This window comes from Anguilla rostrata, chromosome 4 (genome assembly GCF_018555375.3).
Source record: "Anguilla rostrata isolate EN2019 chromosome 4, ASM1855537v3, whole genome shotgun sequence".
NCBI classification, from domain to species: domain Eukaryota; kingdom Metazoa; phylum Chordata; class Actinopteri; order Anguilliformes; family Anguillidae; genus Anguilla; species Anguilla rostrata.
Genome location: NC_057936.1, coordinates 33,693,242 through 33,717,431, shown reverse-complemented (window position 1 = coordinate 33,717,431; position 24,190 = coordinate 33,693,242). Strand labels below are relative to the sequence as shown.

General features: G+C 40.5%; 1 long non-coding RNA gene across 2 annotated transcripts in view; it reads left to right on the top strand.

Moving 5' to 3' along the window:
* Positions 1–24,190, top strand: part of LOC135253265 (uncharacterized) — a 123,980-nt gene that overhangs the window by 21,816 nt on the left and 77,974 nt on the right. For both annotated transcript variants that reach the window (XR_010329569.1, XR_010329571.1), the window contains one exon: positions 8,615–8,743. This is a non-coding gene — a long non-coding RNA (uncharacterized LOC135253265). The remainder of the gene's footprint in view (positions 1–8,614; positions 8,744–24,190) is intronic.

The following is a 24,190-nucleotide window of genomic DNA, read 5'->3' as shown; positions in this document are numbered from 1 at the left end:
ACACAGTAGATCAGTGGTGTCCAGTCTTAGCTGAAAAGGGCCAGTGTAAGTGCAGCTTTTTGTATTAGCCCAGCGCTAAATGACACCTGATTTAACTAATTAAGTAATCATGGTCTTCAGTCAAGACCTTGATAAGTAGAATCATGTGCTGTGCTATAAACAAAAGCCTGCACCCACACAAGGCCTTTTTGGATAAGCCTGGACCTCCCTGCAGAAGATGATAGATCCAAAGCCTTTTTAAACATGCTAGATTAAGTCAGAGTACTGAATTATAACTTCAGTCTGTATTTGGACTGAATATTTAATTTTAATTATATTTTATATATAATATATAATATATTTTGGAACAGTGTTGTTTGATTGGTATAGGTCTACATGCAATTTTATGCAATTTGACTTTCACTTCAGGGCTAATTGTGCATATTAAGGCAGCCTTAGTTCCTGCCTCAGACAAAAGTACAGAAATTCAACAGGAATTTTAGTTTGTAAATACAGATACACTGGGCCTCATTCACAAAGCATGCGTATGATCAAATTTGATCATTAATTGCCCTTATGAACATTTCCACAAACATTTTGGCATTCAGCATTTTTTACTTATGTGAATGTGCTCTTTGGTAAGATCAAAACTTGCTGTCTGTGTGTTTGGAATCACACGTAAAGGCCTATGCAGAAGATGTTTCTATTCAGAACGCTTTATTCGCGCAGTCATTTTAAGTAGATACAGGCCTCATGTTAACCACACATTTATCAATTCAATTATACTAATATAATATATTAATTTTAAATATGCCATTGGTTTTAAATGCATTAGCAAGCCTACCTTACATTTTTCTCTAGATTTTCATGTAAGTTTCAGTTTAGCTTTATTTACTTTTAAGGGCAGGTTTGGTAGATTTTATTTTATTTTTTTTGGAAAACTAGTTTTTATTTTTATTTCAGTTCGTGATTATGTTTTATTTTTCTCACACACTTTTCATGCTGCCAGACCCAACTCCCACTTTAGTTTTTCATCGCAACTTTTATTAAGAACGAAAGTAAAAAGTGGTTTTGTGAATAAGCCCCAATAACTTTAATGTTTTTTGGGGTTGTTTTACATGCATTAGCTTTGCAATTTTGTAATCCATCAATGTGGATGAAGAGCTCAAAAATTATGTATGCTGTCTGCATCAGTTAGCTTTTATGTAAGCTGTTCATTGTTGTTGTAGTAAAATCCATTGTGTGTACAAATATGACCTAGTATCACCTGAACTAATTGACTTGCATCACTATGTCTAAGTCTATGAGGTGAGCAGTGGATCTTTCAGGGACATAACATGGCATCTCATTGTATATATATTTAATGACATGAAGCATTAGAATCTCATTCCCATCCTGATTTTTTCTGAAGGCTAGTATGAGTAAATGTTGTGTTTATGTATTATGCCCAGGAAGCATCTGTATTCCCTGGAAAGGCTTATACATTTCCCAAAGATAAATATGTTTATCTTGCCACCTGCACTGAGATAATATATAATGCAGGCATGCGCACATGCACATGCATGCACGCATCCACATATGGACACACGCCCCCCCCCCCCCCCTTTCTCTCTATTCACAAACACACACACACACACACACACACAGCTGTATTCTGTATATGCCCCCATTAATAATTCACCCTTTCCTTAGCACATTCCTTACAGTGTCTACATCAGCTGTCATTTCCTCAGTGCTGAGAAACAGCCATCTACTATTGCAAATGTACCAAAAATAAGAAAAATGTGTTCATCAAAATTGTTCACCAAAACAATGGATTTACTTTTTCAGCAGTGAAGTTGCTGGAGAACAGTGTGATCAATGTCTTTCATGAGCCATTATTAGCACGAATGAGGCTTTCTTTTCTTTAGTTCATTTTTGGTTTCTTTAACATTTAAAGAGGTTTAAATAGTTTACTATTGTCTAGAGGCACTGCAAAGTGCACTACTTGCAGCACATTGCATTTGTGAAACAGTTAAAAGCCTGGTGTTGGGAAAAAGTGGGGAATGTAAGCTCCAAGTAGGACGTCTGGCTAAATGAGCCCCATTGACTTGATTGACAAACCAAATGCAATGGAGTAAGAGAAAGGGCCCTCGCACTTGAGGGAATTCTGCCTTGGATTCCCATCCCCTTAATTAGTCACACACAAACCTGTAACCCAAGCTCCAGCTGAAAGAATTTTAATTGCTACATAATAGCTGGTTTAATACAATTGTGGAGCAATTATGTTTGGTATTTGGTGCATGCCAGTTTATAATCCCAGGATTCCCATGTTTATTTGTGCAGCGGTGGGCACAGTACCCCTCTTCTTCTCTGCCTTCGCACAGATGTGCGCTTCTGCACAACATATGGGCCCCGGCTCTCTCCAGAGCAAATCCAGAGCAGCCCTGCTCTTGCCTTTTCCTCTCGTGGAAATGGCCCAATTAGAATTAATTACTTTATCTTCTCGGGCAATTTGCATGTCTGTTTCCCTGGTCTGTGGTGACAGCGGTTGCCGCTGGACTTGCTCGGGGAACCAGCTAAGTTTAGATAGACGGAGGCTGTGCATTTGTCTTGAGCTGTGAAGCACTGTTGAAGGAGCACATTTAAAATAAAAAAAATATATTTAAAGTCAGAGCTCTTGTTTGCATTTATGAACTACAGCTGAATGTATGGGCTGTCCCACAAGTGTCCTTTGAGAATCCCATTAGAAGAGAAATGACAAAAAAGTATGTTTTGTGTGAATAAAATTAAGTTTGTTAAACTGTCTAAATATGGTAATTAGCATTCCCCACTGTACTGTACTTTGCGTTTGCTGCGTGTGAGTGAAAATTCTGAAAGATAAATGAATCACATGAGCATCACATGTTCCTTTTGGTTTCATTTTCAAGTCTTTCTCAAAGTAAATGACATGTTTTACTTATAAGCAATTTTTGACTTTATCATTGAAACTGAAGTATTTGAAATAAGTTTATTATGCAGTTGCAATGATCTGTAGAAGTTAATCTGAAATTAATTATATACGTGTAATTGTGCCTGAATATAGAGCAATATATTTTGCTTGGGGATTACTGAACCTTACGACAAAATAAACACAAAGCCATTTGTCTCTCCCCAAAACTAATCATTCTTCTGTAGTATGTGATGCTCAAAACTGTCTGAATCAAGATGTGTTTTTCATATGCATTACAGGAAGAATGTGTTGTATGATATCAAGATTGCATGCTTCATTATGGTGAATGGACTGAATGCAAGTGGTTATCCCATATATCTGAGGCTTTTTCTGTAAGTATAGATCTATCTGTGCAGCCTCTAAAGACTACGGACTATGGCCTTAGGATATTGGCACTGCTCCATGAGATGATTTCACGTGATAAATGATTTTGACTACTGCAATTTTCATTATTTTGACTGCTCCCACTTATGTATATACATACTGTACTCTGTACTGTATATATGTAGCTGCATATGTAGCTGTGTATGTAATGTCATAACATGGACTGGTGTTTTTTTTTTAAATTTGTAATGTTTTATAAATTGTTCATGCAATCAAAGCGATTGAAAACCTCCTGTTTTAGGGTTAGGATGTCAGGGTGGGAAATTTACACCATATGAACTGGCCCCCTTCCATTAAGTAAAACCACAGACAGCATTTTTTAAGTCCTGTGAACAGTGAGCTGTGTCGCGGGACCCATGGTGCTCCCGTGATTAACACGCATTCACTCGTTAGTGGTCATTTTTGCCCCTCGCAGGTGTCTGCTATTGTGGAAATGTTCGTCCTCCGCGTTATTAGCCGGGACCAGCAGGTCTGCTGGCTGCAGCTTGTTAGGCTGCGGCTGATGGTTTATTTATGCCTTCCCTTTTTGCAAGTTGTCCTTGGTAGTGCAGGGATCCCCGGGGGTGGGGGTTGGGAGCAGAGCACCACCGTGCTTGTCATGCACTACCATGCCTAGTGTTCACGGCTAACCCTACTGGGGCACCGGATTCGGCCTCCATTTGCTTACGGGGGCTGAGGCCCGTGCAGTAATGGGTCTCTCTTCTGCACTATCGCTCTGTTTGAAGGCGATCGTCAGCGCTCGTCAGATGCGTCGAGAGGAAGTTGTGAACGAGGGCCCGCGGCTCGTAATTGGTAGGGCCTGCTGCCCTTGACAAGACGGGTTTATTTATAAATAAATAGTGAAAAATCAATCCTGTCTCTCATCTGTGCATGGATGCGTGTTCCCCATATAAACATCTTTTCTCTCTTTTTTTTTCTCCCGCTGATTTCTGATCCGATTGCAGTATGTGGGTTTGACGGCGCACTTTAACAAGCGCTTTATACCCAACTGAAATAAGAGTTACGGCATTACTTGATGGGAGACATTTAGAAATGGAGAAACGGCCTGGAAACGGTGATCAGAATTTTCTCTCACGAAAGGGTATGTGGGGTTGCTGGGTGGCACTTCCTGTTAGAGCATAGACGGGGCCACACGTTCTGCTGTCGAACCCGGACCGTGCCAATGCCGACTGGCCAACACCCCTGCAGGACGCTGCGCTAACTGGCTCGAGCGTCGGGCAGAATAATCGAGTCTCATCGCACACCAGCGACCCCCAGTGGTTGATCGTGCAAATCCTGCTGTTTCCTCCGCCTCGTGTCTGTGTGAGCTCAGCTTGTGAACTGTGACTTGATGAGAAATGGCAGCTGAGATTGCGCTCTTTGAAGGAAAACAGGTGCTTGCCTCCACTCTCCTGAATCAATAGCTAGTTGCGGCAGTAAGTGCTGAGAAATGCAATTGGGCATTGCAAAATTGGAGAGAAATAAGGGGAAATACCATAAAAATGAAAGGGTAAATATGCAGCGTATATGTAGCCTATATATAACTATAATGCCTTTCCCTTTTCCCGCAGTCGACACGCATTTGCCAGACGCATTTATGCTTACTATTTATCTCCAAATAATTAATCATCATTATTTTTTTGAAGGTATGTTAATGTGTGTTAATAATGGCTTGGGGTTGTTTTTATTTTTAATTAGCATGACTTATGACTTAAACCCATTATAACATAGTGATCGGGTTTATAAAGATGTATATGTATCATGCTGAACACACAAACAGATTTGCTCTCCAAGGGAATCTAAAATGCGCAACTCCAACAAGCCCTTAATTAATAGGCTTCCTCTCAGGCACCTGCATCTGTCACCCACCGCTTGGCACACACTGTAGGAACTAGACGTGTTGCCACGGGAACTCGGACAGACTCTGAGAAATAATCAAAAGGCAATATGCTTGCAGGTACACATGTTGCGCCAATTATCTCATAACACAGTTCCAAAACTTTCCTTCCTCCAGAACCCACAGAATCGCGTAGTACATAATTACGGCAATCAGTTCGGCAGCACCACCGTCGATATCTATCAGATCAGACTCGTTTTGGCTGATGTGGCTGCAAATGAAACAAGAAGAAAGTGTGTGCGTGCGTGCGTGCGTGTGCATGTGTATACATTCACATTTGTGAGTGTATGTTTTATATAAAATGCAATATCTGACATTGTGTTCTCAGTTATTTAAATGACTAACTTATCTATAATTGTGTGATTATCAGACCGGCATGTCTGGGGGTTTTCCAGGCTGCACTTGGGGGATAATGCTCTCTCATGGTCAGCTGCTGTTGAATAACTGACCCCTGCTGTTTTCTTCAGAGAGTAACATTCAAAATGAGTCATTATACACCGCACTGCAATTACTGTGAATCTGTGAAGACACACCGGATTTAGATATTGTGTGATAATCATATTAAATATTTTCGGGAGGGGCAATTATCATGGGCAATTGTTCAAGTGAAAAATATAATTGGTGTTATTTATTATTTACCTAAGGTTAATATGAAGATCAACAAGTAGCAATGATCATAGAAATCTGAATAATGTGAATCAGAAAATTTCCCAGTTTGGTGATGATGCATATTTTAAATATACTGCATTGGATATAATTTTAAATAAATCTTTTTTTTTTTTTTTTTTTTGAATAACACTGAATATTAGGATAATTGAAAATACTTTAAATCAGCAATGTAAAATGAAAAAAAAAATCTATCTATGCAATTGTGCTTATGTAAGAAACCCAGATTGTTATCCAGACTTGTTTCAGGACACATGTAGCTTCAAAAAAAATATTTGTTTCACTTTGAAAAAGTAATGGAGCAAAAACTTTTAATGGGGGGCTGGGTGTAAATTGAGACAGCAGTGGTCCTGCTGGTAAAGCTGCTGTCAGCTGTGTTTTTGAGGGGATAAAATAGCCGAGAACTGGCCTCCACTCCCCTCCAGCTCCCTAAACAAAGGACCAGCAGGCTGGGAGGAGACCGCTTAGACCCAGCAAGCTGTCTTTAAACTGCTAAATAATCAAACATGGAATGGCATGTCTGTGGCAAAGGCTAAAATGGACGCACGCTGCGAGAGGGCTTTGGCTAGACAAACTCAGGCCGCCGGACTTGCTGAACTCTTCTCAAACGGACGTCAGCCCCTGGTCCGCAGAGGTATTCCTCCTGGTCAGAGGGGGTGGGGGGGTGGGTTTGGGGTTAGGACGGCGGGTGGAGCGGAGGGGGTAGCAGGGGTCAAGCTGGTGGGCGGGGGTGGGGGGAGGGGGGTGGGGTTGGTGGCTTGGGGGGATGGGGTCCTGTTGAGGAAATGGTTGAGTGGTCGGGCAGGCGGCCAGGGACCTGTCCAGTACGAATGAACAGAGTGTATGGGAAAGGGCCACTGCAGGGCTCTGCCTCATGCTGGCTCAAACCTTTTTCATGCTTTGTGTTGGGTTCCAGTTGCATTCTTTTATTTTAATTGTTAAAAAACTTTTCCATTTCCTCTCTGGTATCCTTTGTTTCAGCAACCCCATCTGCTGTGGCTTTGAGCGCTTACTAATGGGACCCTCGATAATGTTCCATTCCCCGTTTCTGCTGAATGACTTCTTCCGTCATCACCATTCCTTAAAGGCAAACCATCAAGATTTTACTCTCAACATTGGGATTGAATGTAAAAGAAAAAAGAAAACAATTGTCCTTTTGTAAGAGTGTTTTCTTTCCTACTCTGGTGCCTGGCCGGGAGAATTAATCTCTGGTTGCAATAGGGTTGAAAAGGTCAACATTTTATTTCCCGAATGGCATGACTCAATGATGACGTAAGATGGTTTGGACCTTTCAATTCTCAGTAGGAGACAACAGTTTAGTCAGCCCGGTCCATGGCAGTATCAAATTTCAGTGCTGACAGGTAGTCATGAGCTGTCGAAGGTTTTTTGTTTTTTATCAAAAAAATCAGCAATCAGTTGATTTTTCATTTTAATCTTGTGTCTATGCCACTTATTTAGTTTACGTTAAAGCCATCCTTTTCCCTTTTAAGGCATACTATATTGTACCATATGTGGTATTCTTGGGTGGACTTTCTCAAACCCCTTACAGGGTGAAAGAGCACAGCAGAACGTTGTGTCATTACAGGGGGCGTAACCTGACTCGCCCGTCCAACTATCCCGTTCCACTGACATTTTGAAGAGCACTTGACTCTACGAAGGGGAGGTTGTGTAACAGAATTCTAGCGAGAATTCAAATTTAGATCTCAGCAGCGTTTCTGCACTCAGTCGTACACAGCTTGCAAACTGTGCGTTCGTTTTTTTTTTCCATGACCCACATGTCTAAGAGGCATAAATCAAATGGAAGTGTGAATATGCGCGTGGTACCCAGGGCATATTTAAATGTTACTGGGGATTAAGCACTGGGAAGTCCGATAAAGGCGCAGCGATCCCACATTTCGGATAGAAGCTGGGAGGGGGGGAGGCGATAGCTGCTAACCTGGACTCTCAGTCAAAATAAACAGTGCTCTGTTTTGACTTCTTTTGGTTTGATGCAGAAAACAGTTGCAGTTGAGCGAGAGAAATAAATCAGTTTTATGTTTGCTCAAGGTTGGAAGCAGTCAATTCTGGCCCTGGGAGTGCCATCTTTCAACTCCTCAGCAAAAACATGTGCTCAAGGCACGGTCACAGAATGTGGTCCAAGCTATTCAGAGATGGCATTAATCACGTCTTTCACCATGGCTCTAAAAAGGAGGACCTACTGCGTTCTGCTGCTTCGCAGTATACACAACATGGTATTTTTGCGTCTAAAGAGCACTTTGCACAGTGTTGAGCCCATGTTGAAAGCAGAGCACCAAACACCTACCACTGTAAAAGTCAACAATGACTCCTGGAACTTCTTTATGATATGGCCTGAATCTCTTTATGATTGCTTGCTGCTCAAAGCATTTACGCATAAATATACCCAGATGTACAGTGATGGAATGTGAATTGGTGTACAGTTCATTACAGTTCAGTTCATTACTCAATATAATAGCTAAAGGAAAGATGACAACCGAAAAGCAGGTAAACCTACTTTGTTCTCATGTGATGTGTGACAAAGTATTACCTGGGTACTCTCTGACAGCAGTTTGAAAATAAAATGATGTAGCCTTAAAAGGCAGGCAGTCTTTAGGTCAATCATTTTAAGCGCTGAATTGATTTATATAAACTCGCTGTAAAACTAGCTGACCTCAGATATGTACCGTAAGACTGCAGAGTATGAATCATTCATAATTAGTGTTCTCTCTGGCTGGACGCAGTCCTCGGGTCCTTCGGGAGGAAAGATGACCCGGGCCGACCGTGACGAAACCTGCCAACTGAAGCGATCAAACATGATACGTGGGAAAGGGGCCTTGGGCGGTGGAGAGCATTCGCCTGAGCTGGCATTGGTGAGTAAACTTTCACCACAGTCAAGCGTTCTCTGGTTACAGCGCCTTGTTCTAGATATCGTTGCAGCCTTCAAATCTTCAGGCCGGGCTGTCATCGAGAGAATTTGCAGAGTGAGTTCATTATTGAATTACTCCGGGAGCGAGTCAAGTGCTCTTACATTTGTTAAAAAAAACATTCTCTTGAAGCATACGCCATTAAGCTTACATAACATATAACCATGACATAATATACCATCGTTATGTATGCGGTGAACATTTTGTGTGATCTCTTTAAGCTGTTTTATGACATGCATTATGGCACTGGTATGGCATCCATCATAAGCTGTAATACACTGTTATGACTACTTATGTAGGCTTTATGGCTCATAGTTCAATTTAAGTGCTAATCTAAAAGATTTATGGACCTAATTTTGTCTGTTCCATAGATGGCAGTGAATGAATGAATGAATTGATAAATAAATAAATAGCATAATGGAATTCAGGTGCTCTCTCCTGAAAGGTATATTTTTGCATGTTTTTCAAATTGCAGATCGATGAGGATTTTAAAGCATCTGGGAAAAACTAGTGCAATCATATTAACTCTATTGAGTTGTGTATGCAAAAAAATACACATACTAGTGGCCCTCGTAAGGCTGATTTAGGAATATAAGGTAGTCACCCTGATGCTTTCTCTGAGTATTATTTATATTTTTATTTTGTCCATGGTCATTTCCAGTTTCACAGGGACATCACTTTGTTTCTTGGAGAACAGTGTTTTGGGTGAATGCTTTTGTCCACTGATGAACAGACTAATTCACAAATGGCATGACTTTAGCTGATTTAAAACCCCCCAGTACATGCTTTACTGAGAGTTGGTGGCGGCCTTACACATTTGTCGGTCCGCATTTAATATCCTCTTCCCTGCGGATGCTTACCTGGATCCTTGCTTCAGTCCTCTGTCCAGAGACTTGGTTGATCCCCGGTTGAAAAAAAAAACCCATGGTTATTCTGTGTTTGAAGAAATGCAATTATTCTGCAGTTTGAAGATGCATGGCTGTGCTGTGGTCGAAGCAACATTATTAGAAATGGTAGAGAAGTGGTTATTCTGTGGTTGAAAATATCATTATGCTGTGTGGCTAATGACACGTGGTTATTCAGCTTTTTAAGGGGTGTGGTTATTCCATGGTTGAGGATACTTGGTTATTCAGCAGTTAAGCTCCCTGTTCAATTCCTGTCGGATTAAGTGGCTCTCCACCCGCATAGGGGTCAAGTCCGGATCACGCCTTGATTTTTGCTTAATGAATAAGTGAGTTAATGCAAGAGATATTTTCTCTTCCGTGGCAGTTGAAGTAATGGCTGTGCGTAGCTGTCCAAATGACGGTCGCGTTAGCCGGCCTGATAAACCGAGCGCATTCGGAGGCCCAAGACGACCGAAATTCAAGGTCCCCGCGGGTTTGGCTGATGAAGCCCTATCCCGAGACACGTCTGTGGTGTGCTAATACACCGCTGCGAATGAAAATATCGTGCTTTGAAATTTATCGGCCATTTTAATTATTTTCCTTTTAAATGGCCCCCAATTATTTCTGTTTGGACTTGAACTGCACTGAGATTAATTCCCAATTGCCGCTGACTTCATTATATATTTGCATGCTAAAACAGACCCCATGTACTGTACTAAAATGTGTGCACTCATTAAAAAGGTCACAATTAGAAGGCATTGATATATACAGTGCAGGTCACAAGTATTTGGACTGTGGCAGCATTTTTGTTGTTTTGATTCTACTCTAGCGCGTTGTATTCAAAGTTAAACAATGATTAAACAATTGCACACTATCAGTTTTAATTTAAGGGTATTTACGTCCATATCCAGTGATACATGTGAGAATTACAGCCATTTTTATACATGTGCTGGAGTACGGAGACAAAACAACAAAAAATGAGTCTTTGTCCAAATACTTACGCACAGCACTGCTGTGCAGCATGCATTTATTGCTTGTGAAGTGATAAATGAATACAAAATAAAGTATTAATCATTTAAGTAAGTATGTTGATATTCTGTTGCATATCTTTGTATTACAATACCAAATCACGATTAACGTCACTAAATCCACATTTTTTGAACCACATCCCGAATTTTGTCTGTTTACATAACATTGGTAAAGAATGTCTGCGTTAAGGAATCTGCTGCAGTTTATCACAGGCAGCCATCAAGCTACTCCTGTACGTATCCTCAAGTCTGAGAATCAGGTCAAAAGTGTCTCTGTCAGACAACATGGAAAACATTTTTTTTTTCTTCTCGCGGGCTGCTGTCAGTTGTGTCTTTAGAGAGATGGAATGTGCCATAGTCTCCCCAGTTTATTTTGGCTAACGGAAGGATTTCATCAGCTGATAAATATTTAGAGGACTTTTTTCCCCCCCATTTGGCCACAATGTCCACACACAACTGAAAAACTTGAGCAGGAAGACTTGCCAGTGAAGCTGAGATGACCACGTTCTCCCTGTGCTGACCACACAGATCAGCTGCTGTGCTGTGAATCCATAGCCCGCTAAGCAGAGATATCCCTTTGCCTTTCAGTTCTGACGACTTGGCATCGGTGCGCCTGTTACTTTATGTGTGTTTCTGTGGAGTAAGCAGAACACCCTGGGGACAGTTCCAGCAGCTGAAATGTTACCACATTTGGTATTATTATTACCCCTTTATCTTTAACTGGGATGCAAAGTGCAGCCAAATAAGAATTTTTATGTATTGAAAGTTTGCCATGTGAAGGTCTAGCAAAGGCTTTTTTTTGAGTATAAAATGGAACTTCAGTATTTGTTAAGGCACTCACAATCTGAGCACTGAATCAGTGAACTTTATCTTTTTTTAAATTTGTTTGTTATTTTATACAAAGTAAATAAATGCATGTCTTATTTTCCTTTGTGAATACTTCTTTAAAGAAATGTGGCCAGCCCAGCTCCAGACCCAGCATTCCAAGGTCGGCCTGACTTTCCCTGTCCCCCCTCCTCCGGTGGACTTGAAACGTGCGCCACATTCCGTTTAATGGAGTGACAGAAGGGATTGGCGCGGGTTGCGGGGGACGGGCTTGATCGCGGTCACTGGGACGGAAAGCTCCGGGTGCGCGGCCAAGGATCCGGGAGCTCCCCGGCTCCGTCCGTGCGCCGCCTGACAATCAGCGCTTGCCCGCCGGGGCCTAATGCGGCCTGTCACTAACTGAGCCACCCCGCGCCCGGTGACGGCTCGCAGTGCGCTAATTCGCCCTGCTTAAAGCCGTCAGTTACCCGCTCCGTCAAGGGAACCCATCCGTCTCTCTACATTTATCCCCCTACGTTTATCCATTTTCCTTTTGTCGCGGAGGCCAAGTTCATTGCTTGTGTCAGATGTTGTTAGCAATTCAATCCATCCAATCAAATTATCCTTCGAAACGGCAACAGATTGAATGAGTTACGTCTTGATCACTTGGAGGCTTGCAGCCTGCCCTTGGTATTCGGCTGTTGTTTTTCCTCAGAAAGAGAGCTTGTTAATTGTTTCTTCGTGAGAGGATTTGCTTTGCTTCCAGGGGAATAAAAGAAAGGAAAAAGCAAATACTTGTAACAACATTGGAAAAATCTTTACCATCCATTTCTTGAACATTACTTGCCTCCTGAACACTTTGGTATAAGTAAAGGTCTGTAGTATGTGGTGGCAACATGGCAACATACACCAGAAAAAATAAAAAAAATAGTCATTCAGTTTTTTTTTTGGTTTGGATTAATACACTGCAATTTTAACCAGACAAGAAATTGTATGTGATTAGTAAAGGAAATTACTTCTTGGTTCACATACTGGAACAATTGCTGAACAGGACAAGAGAGCCTTATCCTTCCAATTCTGTACAGTTTAATTTAATTACAACTACAGTGATTGCACAAGAGGGATTCCATGCAATAGCAACGCTCAAACAAAAACATAGCCTTTAGAAGGACAGCATGTGAAATAAGTAAAACACGAGATGCATAAATTCTTACTACTCAGACTTTTAAAAATGATTTGGTGTGTGGTCATCCATATCTTTGTTTGTATATTTGACAATGACCAATTATTCCGATATCTTTACAAAGTGATAACAAACATAAAAAAATCATCTATATTTTTGATCTTGTTGACAATAATGTGTTGCGATTTGCATTGTTTTATCCGTCTGTGTAAAGTATAACTATTTTAAATGTGTTTAGTGATTCCTGGCCTTTGTGTTGGTTTCATACCCTCTGATACCACACCACTCCACACTAAAAATCAACAGTCATTTATTCATTAGGTCTTCAACCTAATGATTCATGATCATTTTTGGATATAAAACTGAACTTAATATTTCAAAATAGAAAAAAAAAACTCAAAATCACTTTTGTGAATTGCTGAGTCAATGTCCATTAAATAAATTTTTTTGCGCTACCCAGTATATAAAAAAGTGGTGAAACACCAAAGAACTGCATAGTCTGTTTCATACTTCTGTGGAGCACACACACAAATGGGTCTGCATAGGTGTTGTCTGGCCTATGCGAAGGTTGCAGACCATGTTCGCATAGATGCTGCGTGCCTCCGCAAGTGTCCAGTCAGCAACCACTGTGTGTGTACAGTGTACAGATATTGTGAATTTGAGGGAAAAAAATGTAAAATATAATTTTTAACAATCGACTGATTTGCGAAAGCGGTTGTGTAATTGTTTGCTCATGAGAAGATTTTTTTTTTCCTCAATGTGAAATCACATTGTTTCAAACACTTCCTAGGTCCAATCACTTTTTTGTGATGGGTGAGACTTTAACTGTCTATAACAGTCACTCATACAATGCCAGTTAACTTCCTGTTGTGAATTTTAAACAACAAATATGGAGCGGTTTTATTAGAGGCTAGCCAAAGCGGTTTGATGATACCAGCATATTTCATCAATAAATACATATGAAAAAATACTTAAACTTTATACCAGAAATCTAATTATGCAGCCTGCACAACCTCAGAAACACGTGGCACTGTTGCTCTGCCTGTTCATGAGTGCTGTGCTCTATGCAAATCACGCATGTGAAACACCCTTAAGAACTAGAAAGGAACTAGAAAGGAAAGCAGGTAACATGATTCCTTTAAACCCTATTCAATTTGGCACTTCCGCAAGTAACTCCACCACAAGTAAGACTGTAAGGAAATTTGGCATCACACTGTATGTTAAGCCAAATAATAATGTAATTCAGATGAATATTATCAAGCTGAAACGCACAAAAAAGTTTAGTCCTCTTAGCTTAAAATGTCAATTGATATGCCCATATTAATGTTATGTGAACTTAAAGTGGCAAACGAGTTGAAATGTGCAGAGTGCAGAAATGAACATTCATTTGACCCAATGCAACAGGTTTTCTCATATGAATAATGTGAAACCATTCTTTGTTTTAAACAGTAAATCAACTTGAAGTAACAAATCATCAAGAGTTAGATTAACTTTAACAACTTAAAACAACAACAAGTTTAATCACATAAACTTCAACTTTATTGTAAAAATGAAAACAAATGTTATTTTCATGTGGATATTTTTTTAAGGCAGAAGGGAAACTTATGTTTGAAGTTGAACTAGCTTGAAATTATTTACATGCAAATGTTACGTTCAAAACAGCTGGACATCACTATACCTGAATGCATAGAGATGGAATGTGATATAATGTTCAGTGTGTGCTGGTGGCTGTTTACTTTGGGTGATTCCCAAGGCTATTTAATTTAACTGCACTTGATAAACAGAATCAAATTGGCCCATAAGTGTGAGTAGTATTTGGTGAAACTGTCTATGTTTTGAGATGTTAGTATAACTTCCGCTGGCATTTGCAGAGGCATCTTCCTAAAGTCACATGACTCTTTGTAAACTAATGTCCCTGGCTTGTCTCTGTTTGGATTATAGCTGTTCTGACAGGTGCTTCATAGCTGCCAATTGTGAACTTAAAAAAAAAAAAAAAAACTTTTTACAAATGGAACTGACCTTTTCACAGTCTTCTGTCCCACGAGAACTGGAATGGCATGTTTTCATTCACATTATTTTTCAGATTTTTATTCTTATTGAACTTTATTTTTGACTGACAAAATAATGCAACGGTTGAACTATGCGTGTGTGTGTTTGTGTGATATGTACATATTACTTGACATTGTGCGCAAACACTTTAGTCAATGTATTTTGTGTTTAAGGCTTCAATGGAACTCTTTTGTGACCCCTGTTAACATGCGGCATTGGCAAATGTAATCTCTGTTGTATCAACATTGTTCACATTGTATTTCTTGAAATAACTTTGCATTAGGGGGTTACATTTAATATATCAATTCACTTACTTAAAGCCCAAATTTTAAACTATATTCTTCCCCTTTTGGATCAACGGCATTTTCCGTGAATTATCAACCTTACAGTTTCACCGTGGTCAAAACACTTGCTAAACACTGTGAGATATTTTAATCTTTGTCCTTCGAGGTTTGAAGTTAAAGAGTTAAACTGAGGGTTGTGTGATGGTAAAGTGAAAAAAAAGATATCTTACATCTTACACGCTTGACTTTCTTTAGGGTTGTGATGTGTTTTCTGTGTACTGACATGCAGTGTCTTGAAGGAACCGTTTGTCTTGCTAATGGAAGGCAGACAAAACATTTTCTTTGCTTGATAGCATCTGTTTGCAGAATACAGAGACTTAAATGGATACCAAGGGTTTGGGAGGAGAGAATGGAATGAATGAGAATGTGACAAATCTCAGACAAGTGCTAATGAATGTCAGCACTGGCGTGATAAAAAACAACACTGCACGGGTGATGCAAACTCTGTGAACAGGGTAATTTAAGCCACTTTTTCAAACTGGTCCTGCCTGATACATTAACCTTATCTGATCTATCGCAGGAGACGCTCTGTTAAAACATCGCAGTAGTTGAAAAGGAGACAAAATAAAAATTCTCAGGCCAACAGAATTTTGATTCAGTTTTTAAAAAATAGCAATAAAACAGAATTTTAAGTCCAGAATTTAGTCCACTGAACAGGTTTGCATTTCACAGTCTGTTCAACTTAATTCTGTACTGCAAATGATCATGGCTTCATAAACATTTCAGTGATACAACAAATCCCTGCCTTTCAATGGACCTGGATAGATAATATGAATACATATTAATGACACACTCCAGTGTTGCAGAATAAAAACAATTTTTTTACAAGAAAGAGTCCACCACTTTTATTTAACCAAAATCAAAACCATTAATTAAGTGTCATTAGGCACGTCTTGTCAATATGAAGTTGAATTTTATTTACATATATTTATGACTGCATCCAAACACCTATATATCAACTTGATCTGTAGGCTCCACCCCTTGACCCCTAATGGCCCTCATTTGTCAGGCCACACACCATCTGGGCGTGAGGCGTTCACTAGGGGGCCCGTTGATCCATCTCTGACAGTGCAGGCCTCTTCCGTCTGCTGTCCTCAAACCTGCACCAACCTTTCCCCACTTCCTAAGGGGTGGGGTTGGTGGGGGGGGGGGCATCCTGCACAGCTCGCTGCAAGATCTGTGAAAGAAAACAGCCCCATTGCCCAAGGCAACAGCAGTGCTAAACGTGTTTCCATAGGAGGTCTCTGTCATTCTGGGCAGGCCCCCACCCTCACCAATACAATGAAGGTCTGATCCTGAGGTAAGTTGCACTAGCTCAGAGAGCTTTCAGAGTGATGAGAACCAGTCCGTGGATCGAATGTCACTGAAGACACAGTCTCGGGTTTAAACTGGTATTCTGTGCAGTCTGCTTGTAATCTCTCGGAAGTGACTCATTCACTATCAGTTTGTGAATGTGTACAAAGTACGCTGGACATACACTACACCTGTGTGGTGCTTTTTGGTTTTTGAATGAGTGAGAGGCCTGGAGGTGAAGGAAACGGAGTTGGGCAGGGCTGATAATGAAGCATTTGTTTCCGGACAAGCGTCCTGTTTGCTTTATTGTCATGAATTACACACTGCTTTATCTTGCATGATAGCCGCAGAATTTCAAACCTCACGTAAGGCAGCAGTATGAGAGAGCCTGGCTCCACAGGCTCCTGGCAGGCATCCCTGCAGGTCAGCTCCGGTGTGTCTCCTGGGAAGCCATTTCTCATGGCCTCTTGGTAAACACAACATACAATGTTTCTGTGTTGTGGGACCACCAAGGGAGAAGGACACAGCAATTGCTGACAGCACTTCACATTCATAGTTTATCCAAAATAAACAGTCTGTAGATTGATAAAGATCCTCCTGTGGGTTATACACAAAGAATGTACGAAAGACAACTAAAAAAGGATAAAACTTAGAAAATGAAGACTGCTACTGGCATTGACTTTGACCTCATACATATATTTTCACAAAGTCAACAAAGATCATATTTGCCTGCTTACATAAACAGTAAGAATGCAATTTAAAACAGTAAAAAATAAACCAAAATGCCACAAAAATAAAGTAAATTTGTACACTTTGTAATTAATTAACATTTTTAAAATCTACAATACCCACAACATACCAATTTTAAACGACAAATTCAGTATATCTTTACATTTTACAGAAATAGGTTTGACACAATTTCGTCTGTGGTTCGTAAGTGAGGTGTCTTTCTGATTACAAAATTCAACTATTAGGGTTTAACATCTGGGTTTTGTTTTCTAAGTAAAGTGAGATGATAAACATTTTTCCATGAGCCTGAATTTGAGAAAAGGTCAAGTTCAGACAAGATTACCTGGTTTAGTCTGGCATGTTAAGATGCATGGCCATGCTCAGCAGATAAGATTGGAAAGATTAATCAGGCAGACAAACAACCTGATGTCCAATCAACTGAAAGAAAGGGAAGACGACCGGGCTGCAACATTCCTACTCATCCATGGTGATATCACCATCACCAGAATAAAAAAACCCAGGAACGTATGAAGAAAACTGTATTAGTTCTGTGCTTTCAGATTTTACCCACAAGAAAAGAGTAGCCCAATTGTCCTATTGAAAAGACCTGTTATTGGTTCTAAGCCTTCACCCTAGTTGACTTCCAGAAACCAAGGCCTGTGACATAGTGTGATTGGCTTGCTACTTCAGGGCTGCTCACACATGAACCATATGTTTCTCTTCAATCACAAAAAATGGCTCAAAGTGAACCCCATTAAGTGTTTCTGCTACATTAGCTTTCCTTATTTCACATGCAGTTCCGACGTGTGATATTTTGCGCCGGTCTCTGTGGTGGCCGGAGTTGTTTTTCTGCATAGGTATTGGATCAGTGAGAGATCAATAGCTTGCTTGTGGAAGAGGACGGCTGTTGACTGCTGATGAACGGCACTGGGGTATGAAGTGTGATTAAGACAAGTGTTTCAGCAATGGCTCGTTCTCCAGCCATTTCCTCCCCGGGGTTTACCGCAGAAATCCCAAACCTTCCAGGCAATTCCGCAAACGCCCAGAGAGTCATCATTCAAATGGGGCGCAGTGAAAACAGATGATGGTTTGTGAGGTTAGACAGCTACCTCAGTAGCTGTGCAATGATACATTTCTATATACAGTAGTTTGTATCTAGACATAGCATTTTAGCATTTGATTTATTTTATTGATATGTTGCGCATGACAAGTTCAGTGACATCACTGCAGGGTATAGCTCAGCATTCTGAGATACTGAGCACTGAGTAACTGGGGGAATTGACCACTGAATGTATTTGTAATTATCAGGAAGTGATAACTGTCCAGTGATTTCTATGTTTGACTCGGCATACTTATACATGTGCAGTTTGTGACATGTAAATTATGATTCGATGTTACATCACCAGATTTTTTAAATAAAAAGCTCAGCATCAAACATGGTTTAATGTTTGCAAATGGGACTTTTGTTATTAAGGACAGAAAAAATAACTAAACAAGGCAGACTTGTTAGGCAAGGCAGAGATTGGAAAATGTAGACCATGAAGTAATGAAAGAAATGAACAGTGTTTATGCTTGGAACATATTTGTATTTGTATTCATGCTGGTACTACATCTCATGAGACATGATATAAGTCTTTTTCAATTAGGCTTTGCAAAAATGGATGGATGAATGGCTTTCATTTACTGTCACACACATTATTTTTCTATAAAACATCCCCAGGTTCCACAATGCATCGATAATCTGAATAGTAGATTGTTCCAGCTGTCAATCACAGGTAGACTGAAAACTGCTTGCTTTACTAATTTAAAATATTAATAATGGTTAGCCTTGTGAGATGCAGAAATGGGGCACTGGGACACTTGCTGGCACCAGTAGCAAGGCCACAGTTTGACAAGGCAAACAAGATTCCATAAATAAATGATGAACAGAAAAAGGTTTAGAGATGGTTCAAAACCTGAAATAATCATCATGGAACAGTGCTTGCCGAATATAAAGAACATGAATGCAAAAAGCAAATCGGTGTGGAATTCTGATCATAAAAAGCAAACTCAAAATCAGGCTCCTTGCCGTAGCCCTCATTAGTTGGATGATGGCAGGCCTGTCTTGTTGGAGCTGGTCAGATATGGCGTTGTTGCATTATTTGTGCTGAAGCTGGTAGAACATTCAAATGAAAGCCAGTACAGAAAACGCAGCTGTTTCTGACTTAACGGACTCCGTGAACAGAACAAATATTCAACAATAATCAGATTATATATTTAATATATATTATATATATATTATATAATTTATATATTTAATTGTATATTTTTAAGTTTTTTTAAGCTTTCCTGGAGGATTTTTTTCATGGTTGTGTACAAACTTGTGGAAGGTTCAGACGGACAGACTGAATATTCACCCTCCGGCCCCGGGGGACTGGACTCCTGCTTCCTGCCGCTGGAGCGAAGGGGGAAGAGGAACGTGGTGAAAGCTTAGTTAAGCGATCGGCAGCTGTTCGCATTCGTTGGGTATCGGATGTCGAGCAGTTTGCTTCCTTCATTCTTACGGCATTATGGGCAGATGGACGCCCTGATTTAATTCATATAGGCCTGATGTTAAGAACGGGGGGGTAAATGTGTTGGATGCTGGCACAGTCAGCACAGGGGAGGCCAGCTGCTCCATTCCAGAGATTTGCTGGGTTGAGCTGACAGGCTGTGTGGGCTGGAAGTGCCCTGGGCACAACTCACACAGCTCGCACACAGCGAAGCTGGGAGTCACGCTCCACACGCTGTCTTTTTCTGTGCACGCGTGCTGTACGTGTCTGTATTTTTGCGGGTGTGTATGAGATGTAAGCATGTTTAATACAATCCATCACGCTACCCCCAAATGCTCAAATCATTTGTTGCTCAGTCAAGACTCACAAACTATGAAACATGTTGGAAAAAAGATCTTTGTGTTGTGGAAATGTTGATTACTGCAAAATGTCTGTTCATTTCTGCAAGGTTCTTATATAAGTTCTGTTCTGATATTTACAATGGTAAAGCTCATAAAATCAGAATAATGCTCAGTTAACTGGAAGACTAGCTGATCAGTTGGGCTGCTGATTAACTGGCTGACCCCATTTCCAGACTGCTGCTCAAATAGATGGTATTCTTTATGGTATGGCCATACAATATCAATATCCCTTTTTAATGTTAGAAGAGCAGAAAATGGAAAATGAAAACTGTTCTCTTTGTGCTGACGGCACTGTATATACTTGACCATAGGGAATTGCTAAATATACACAGGTGCATCATCCACAAGCTTTAGACTGAACACAAGTAATTCAAACAGTCCCCATCTTCAACTACTCTACTGTATATAATGTATTGTGACTGGAAGCCCTTGTTTGTTTTCACAGCCAAAGGCCCAGGCGATGTAAAGCATGCCATTCACAAGCAGATTTAACTTCGACCAAGTGACCCGCTTTGTTTTGCTAATGACCCGGCTATTTGCTCTTACACTTCTTTAGGTCTGTAATTACGCTCTCCGTGTTCGCAGAGGGGTCTATAACTGGTGTTTGCAGGGTTGTGTACACCCATTCTGGCAATTAGAGAGATGTGCATCCTTTGTACTGGTAATAAAGCACGCTGAAGAAAATGAGCAGAAGATGGGGTCACTCGGAGTTCACACTGTTTCCTTTCAATTTTACTGTGAATTGTGTTTGAGAGAGCATGCACCTCATAAGATACTTCAATGGAACGTAAAACCTTTCTAATGAACCCTTACCTCCCTGTCTGTCATTCCACGTAAGCTGTCAGAAGCAGAATTATTTATTTGTATGCATTTTGCATAGCCAATACCTGAGGTGTGCTATTTGACTGGTAATAGACTGGAACCTGCTGCTAAGTATTGCACACTACAGTCTCTGCTACATGGACCTCCCTTCCAAGGATAGTTGAAGCTGAAGATTGATGGCTCCAGAGTTAGTTTTGAAGTGTGTAGACCAAAAGAAACATGGCTGCCTGCAGTGATATCAAAACTAATTAGCATCCTATAAATCTCGGTTGGTTTACTGCTAAGTCTTAAGCCGTTCTCATTTGCTCCCTGAAATCCTGCATTGAACTGATAGGGCTTAAATAAACTTCCTCCTACCCTTGTTTGTTCGACGACTGGCCCCCCCTATATTGTAATGTTACTTATTGCAGAAGAGGAAGAAAAATCAATTACACCTTGCGCTTGTGTGCATGTCAGAGGTTTTGGTGTTGAGGCTAATTAAATTAAACTCAAAGGAAGGGAGAAGCTCCTCGATGGCGCCCACCGTTGCCTCCGGTGATTAGCGCATTGATTTATTAAAATGTGCGCCGCGCGTCCTCGCTGGGGTCTTGTTTACTCTATCCTGCCCCACAAAATGAGGATTAAAGGTGGGGGGGTGGGGGTGGGGTGGTTGGGGAAGAGGAGAGAGCTGTATGCTGACATTAATGAAGCCGGCTTTTCGTGACACGTCTCGGAAGAAGAGAGAGGATGGAACGTGACAGACCCACACACCTTCAGAGAACGCTGTCAGCGTGCGATGCATGGCATAACGTTGGGCCGGGCGGGGATCGAGCCAAACACTGAGCTCACTGGGCTCGAAAGGCTAAACTTGCCTTCACCTACTGTAGCTCTGAGACACTCTCACACGCCGCTCCTCTCTTTTGATCAGTGATGAATGTGGATGCCGTGATGCTGCTTCTGTTTATGGTTCCCACACAGGTTGACTTCTCAAAGGGCCCCATTGTAAGGGCCCTATTTTCAGGGCCCAGTATCTTCCTATGTATGTTACCAACAGTTTGCAGACAGATACACACACTTTTAATTAAAAATTCTCAAAATGATGTTTTGCTGGCGTACAGTCCAGGGGCCTGTATCACAAAGCAGGATAACTGAGTGAGCTGGATAACCGCACTGAGTAAAATCTAGAACCCTCCCAAATCTAGTGGGTTTTTACTCAGTGAAGTTATCCTGCTAACTCAGTGATCCTGCTTCGTGGTACAGGCCCCAGATATTCTGTCATCTGAACGAAAGATGTCAATGAAAATGTCATGGTAGGAAAAACCCTAATTTTGCAGAAAGTCAAGTCGAGCTGAGCATGTGGACCAGGCAGAATGTTAGAAATGACCTGACATGTGCCAATCAGCAGGATCAGAAACACAAACATATTGCAGGCCTGAGATTTGGGGAACTCTTACCCCCCACTCCCCCAAAGGGGCCTTCAGGATGTGTCTGAGAAACATTCTGGCGACAAACTCAGTCATCAGGAAATCCTGCCACTTGACTGGCTTTTTCAGACCAGTAAGGCATTAAACCCTGACTCTGAGACAAGACTCTGCAAGCTGCCTCTGGAATCCAGGCCTCTCTATAGAGAGAGGGAGGGAGAGAGAAAGGGGTGACACAAAAGACTACACGAATGCACAAACATAAAAACAAACAACTTATCTAATTTAAGAAAACTATAACTTTACTTATCCTAAATTCCTTTCTATTTTCTTAGGAAATAGAGAGCACTTACCATGTGTAATGTAGAGCAAAGTACTGTAGACGATCACTCACTGTTTATATTTAAATATGACTACGTTTAATGAAAAATAGTAATGACAGAGAATGTTAAATGACTAATTCGTAAAAGAAAGAACTATTAACAAAAGTAAACTACAAATATCCTTGCGTGTACATAATTTTCTGATAAAGATTTTTTCATAACTGTGATATCCTACTAGAGCAGTGAAAACCCGCAGAAAACCCCTTTGCAAAAATGAGAGTAATCTCTCGTCATATTTCTTAATATACAGTGAACAGATTGCTGCATCGTCTGATAGAGTCACTGTGTCACTCCACTCAGTTATACGTACGTGCGTGCAGCCATCTGGATAATGTGGGACGGTGTGATTATTCCTGCAGAATAAAAGAGGACCAATAAAGTAATACTCTCATGTGCTCTTTACTCAGAGGGAAGAGTGGAATTTACCAGGCAAATTCATATGGCACTGGAGAACCTGGAACATTCTTAGTGTTTGACATATGTAATGTTGCTTTGCTTTATTTGGTTGTCCAAGCCCACAGTCAGCACAGAACTTTAAAATGCATAAACAAAAGATACGTTTCCACTGTAAAAAAAATAACAGAACTCTAAGAGAAAGAATAAATAAGACTGGATGGCCATTGCTTTTGACAAAATATCTGTCCTTGGCATATGATTTTATGAGCTTGCAGTTTTGAAGTGGATTTAGACTGAGGGATTTAAAAATAAACAGCGGCTCGATAGCTCTCGGTGTCATTGCTTTGTAAACACGGGCTGCCCCGCAATTAAACCTGGCTTCCTCCCTTACTTGCTGACGTCCTGGGTCTACTGCCACACTCTGGAAGCCACAAAACAATCCATTTCCTGCATACTTTCCTACGGAATAATTACTGGCTGTGTTTATCTGATGTGCGTTTCCTGGCCTCTTATTTCCATATTGTTAAACTCACACAGGGATTAGAAAAGGAAAAAATGTCGCTCAAAGTGAAAGTATATCAGTACATAGCTAAACCTTATCGTCAGTACAGTGAGTGGGTTGTGTTCTGGAAGGAGCTTCCCTCTAGTCCCAGAACTGTGCTTTGCTTTATTTACTTGATCAAGCTAGAATATTATCTAGTACCAATACACAAGTCTTACATAAGTTTAATAATAAGACAATGTTTCTTCCCCAAATTGTCATATCATCTGCTTTCTAAAATGTGGTTATGAATACTTCAGATTTATTTCTTCTTATCCTCAAACAGTGTGTCAGGTCTGAAGATCTTTCATGTGAAACATATTGCAGATTCATCTTTCAGATACCTCAGGCAGTTTTTTGAAAAGGTTTGAGGAAATCAATGGAATTAGTTTTGTTAACTTAAAATATGTATCAATCTAAATACGGATCATCTTTCCTTTTATAACAGTGGGTAAAGAGAATTGAAATGAGGCAAAAAAAGTCAAATTAGGTTAAAATTGTTTACTGCAGGCTTTCTAGCCGACTGGTAATCTATTGCATCAATGCTCATAGTACTGTCTAATTTTAGAACCCGTGACAGCTAAAATTATAGCTGATGTCTTCCC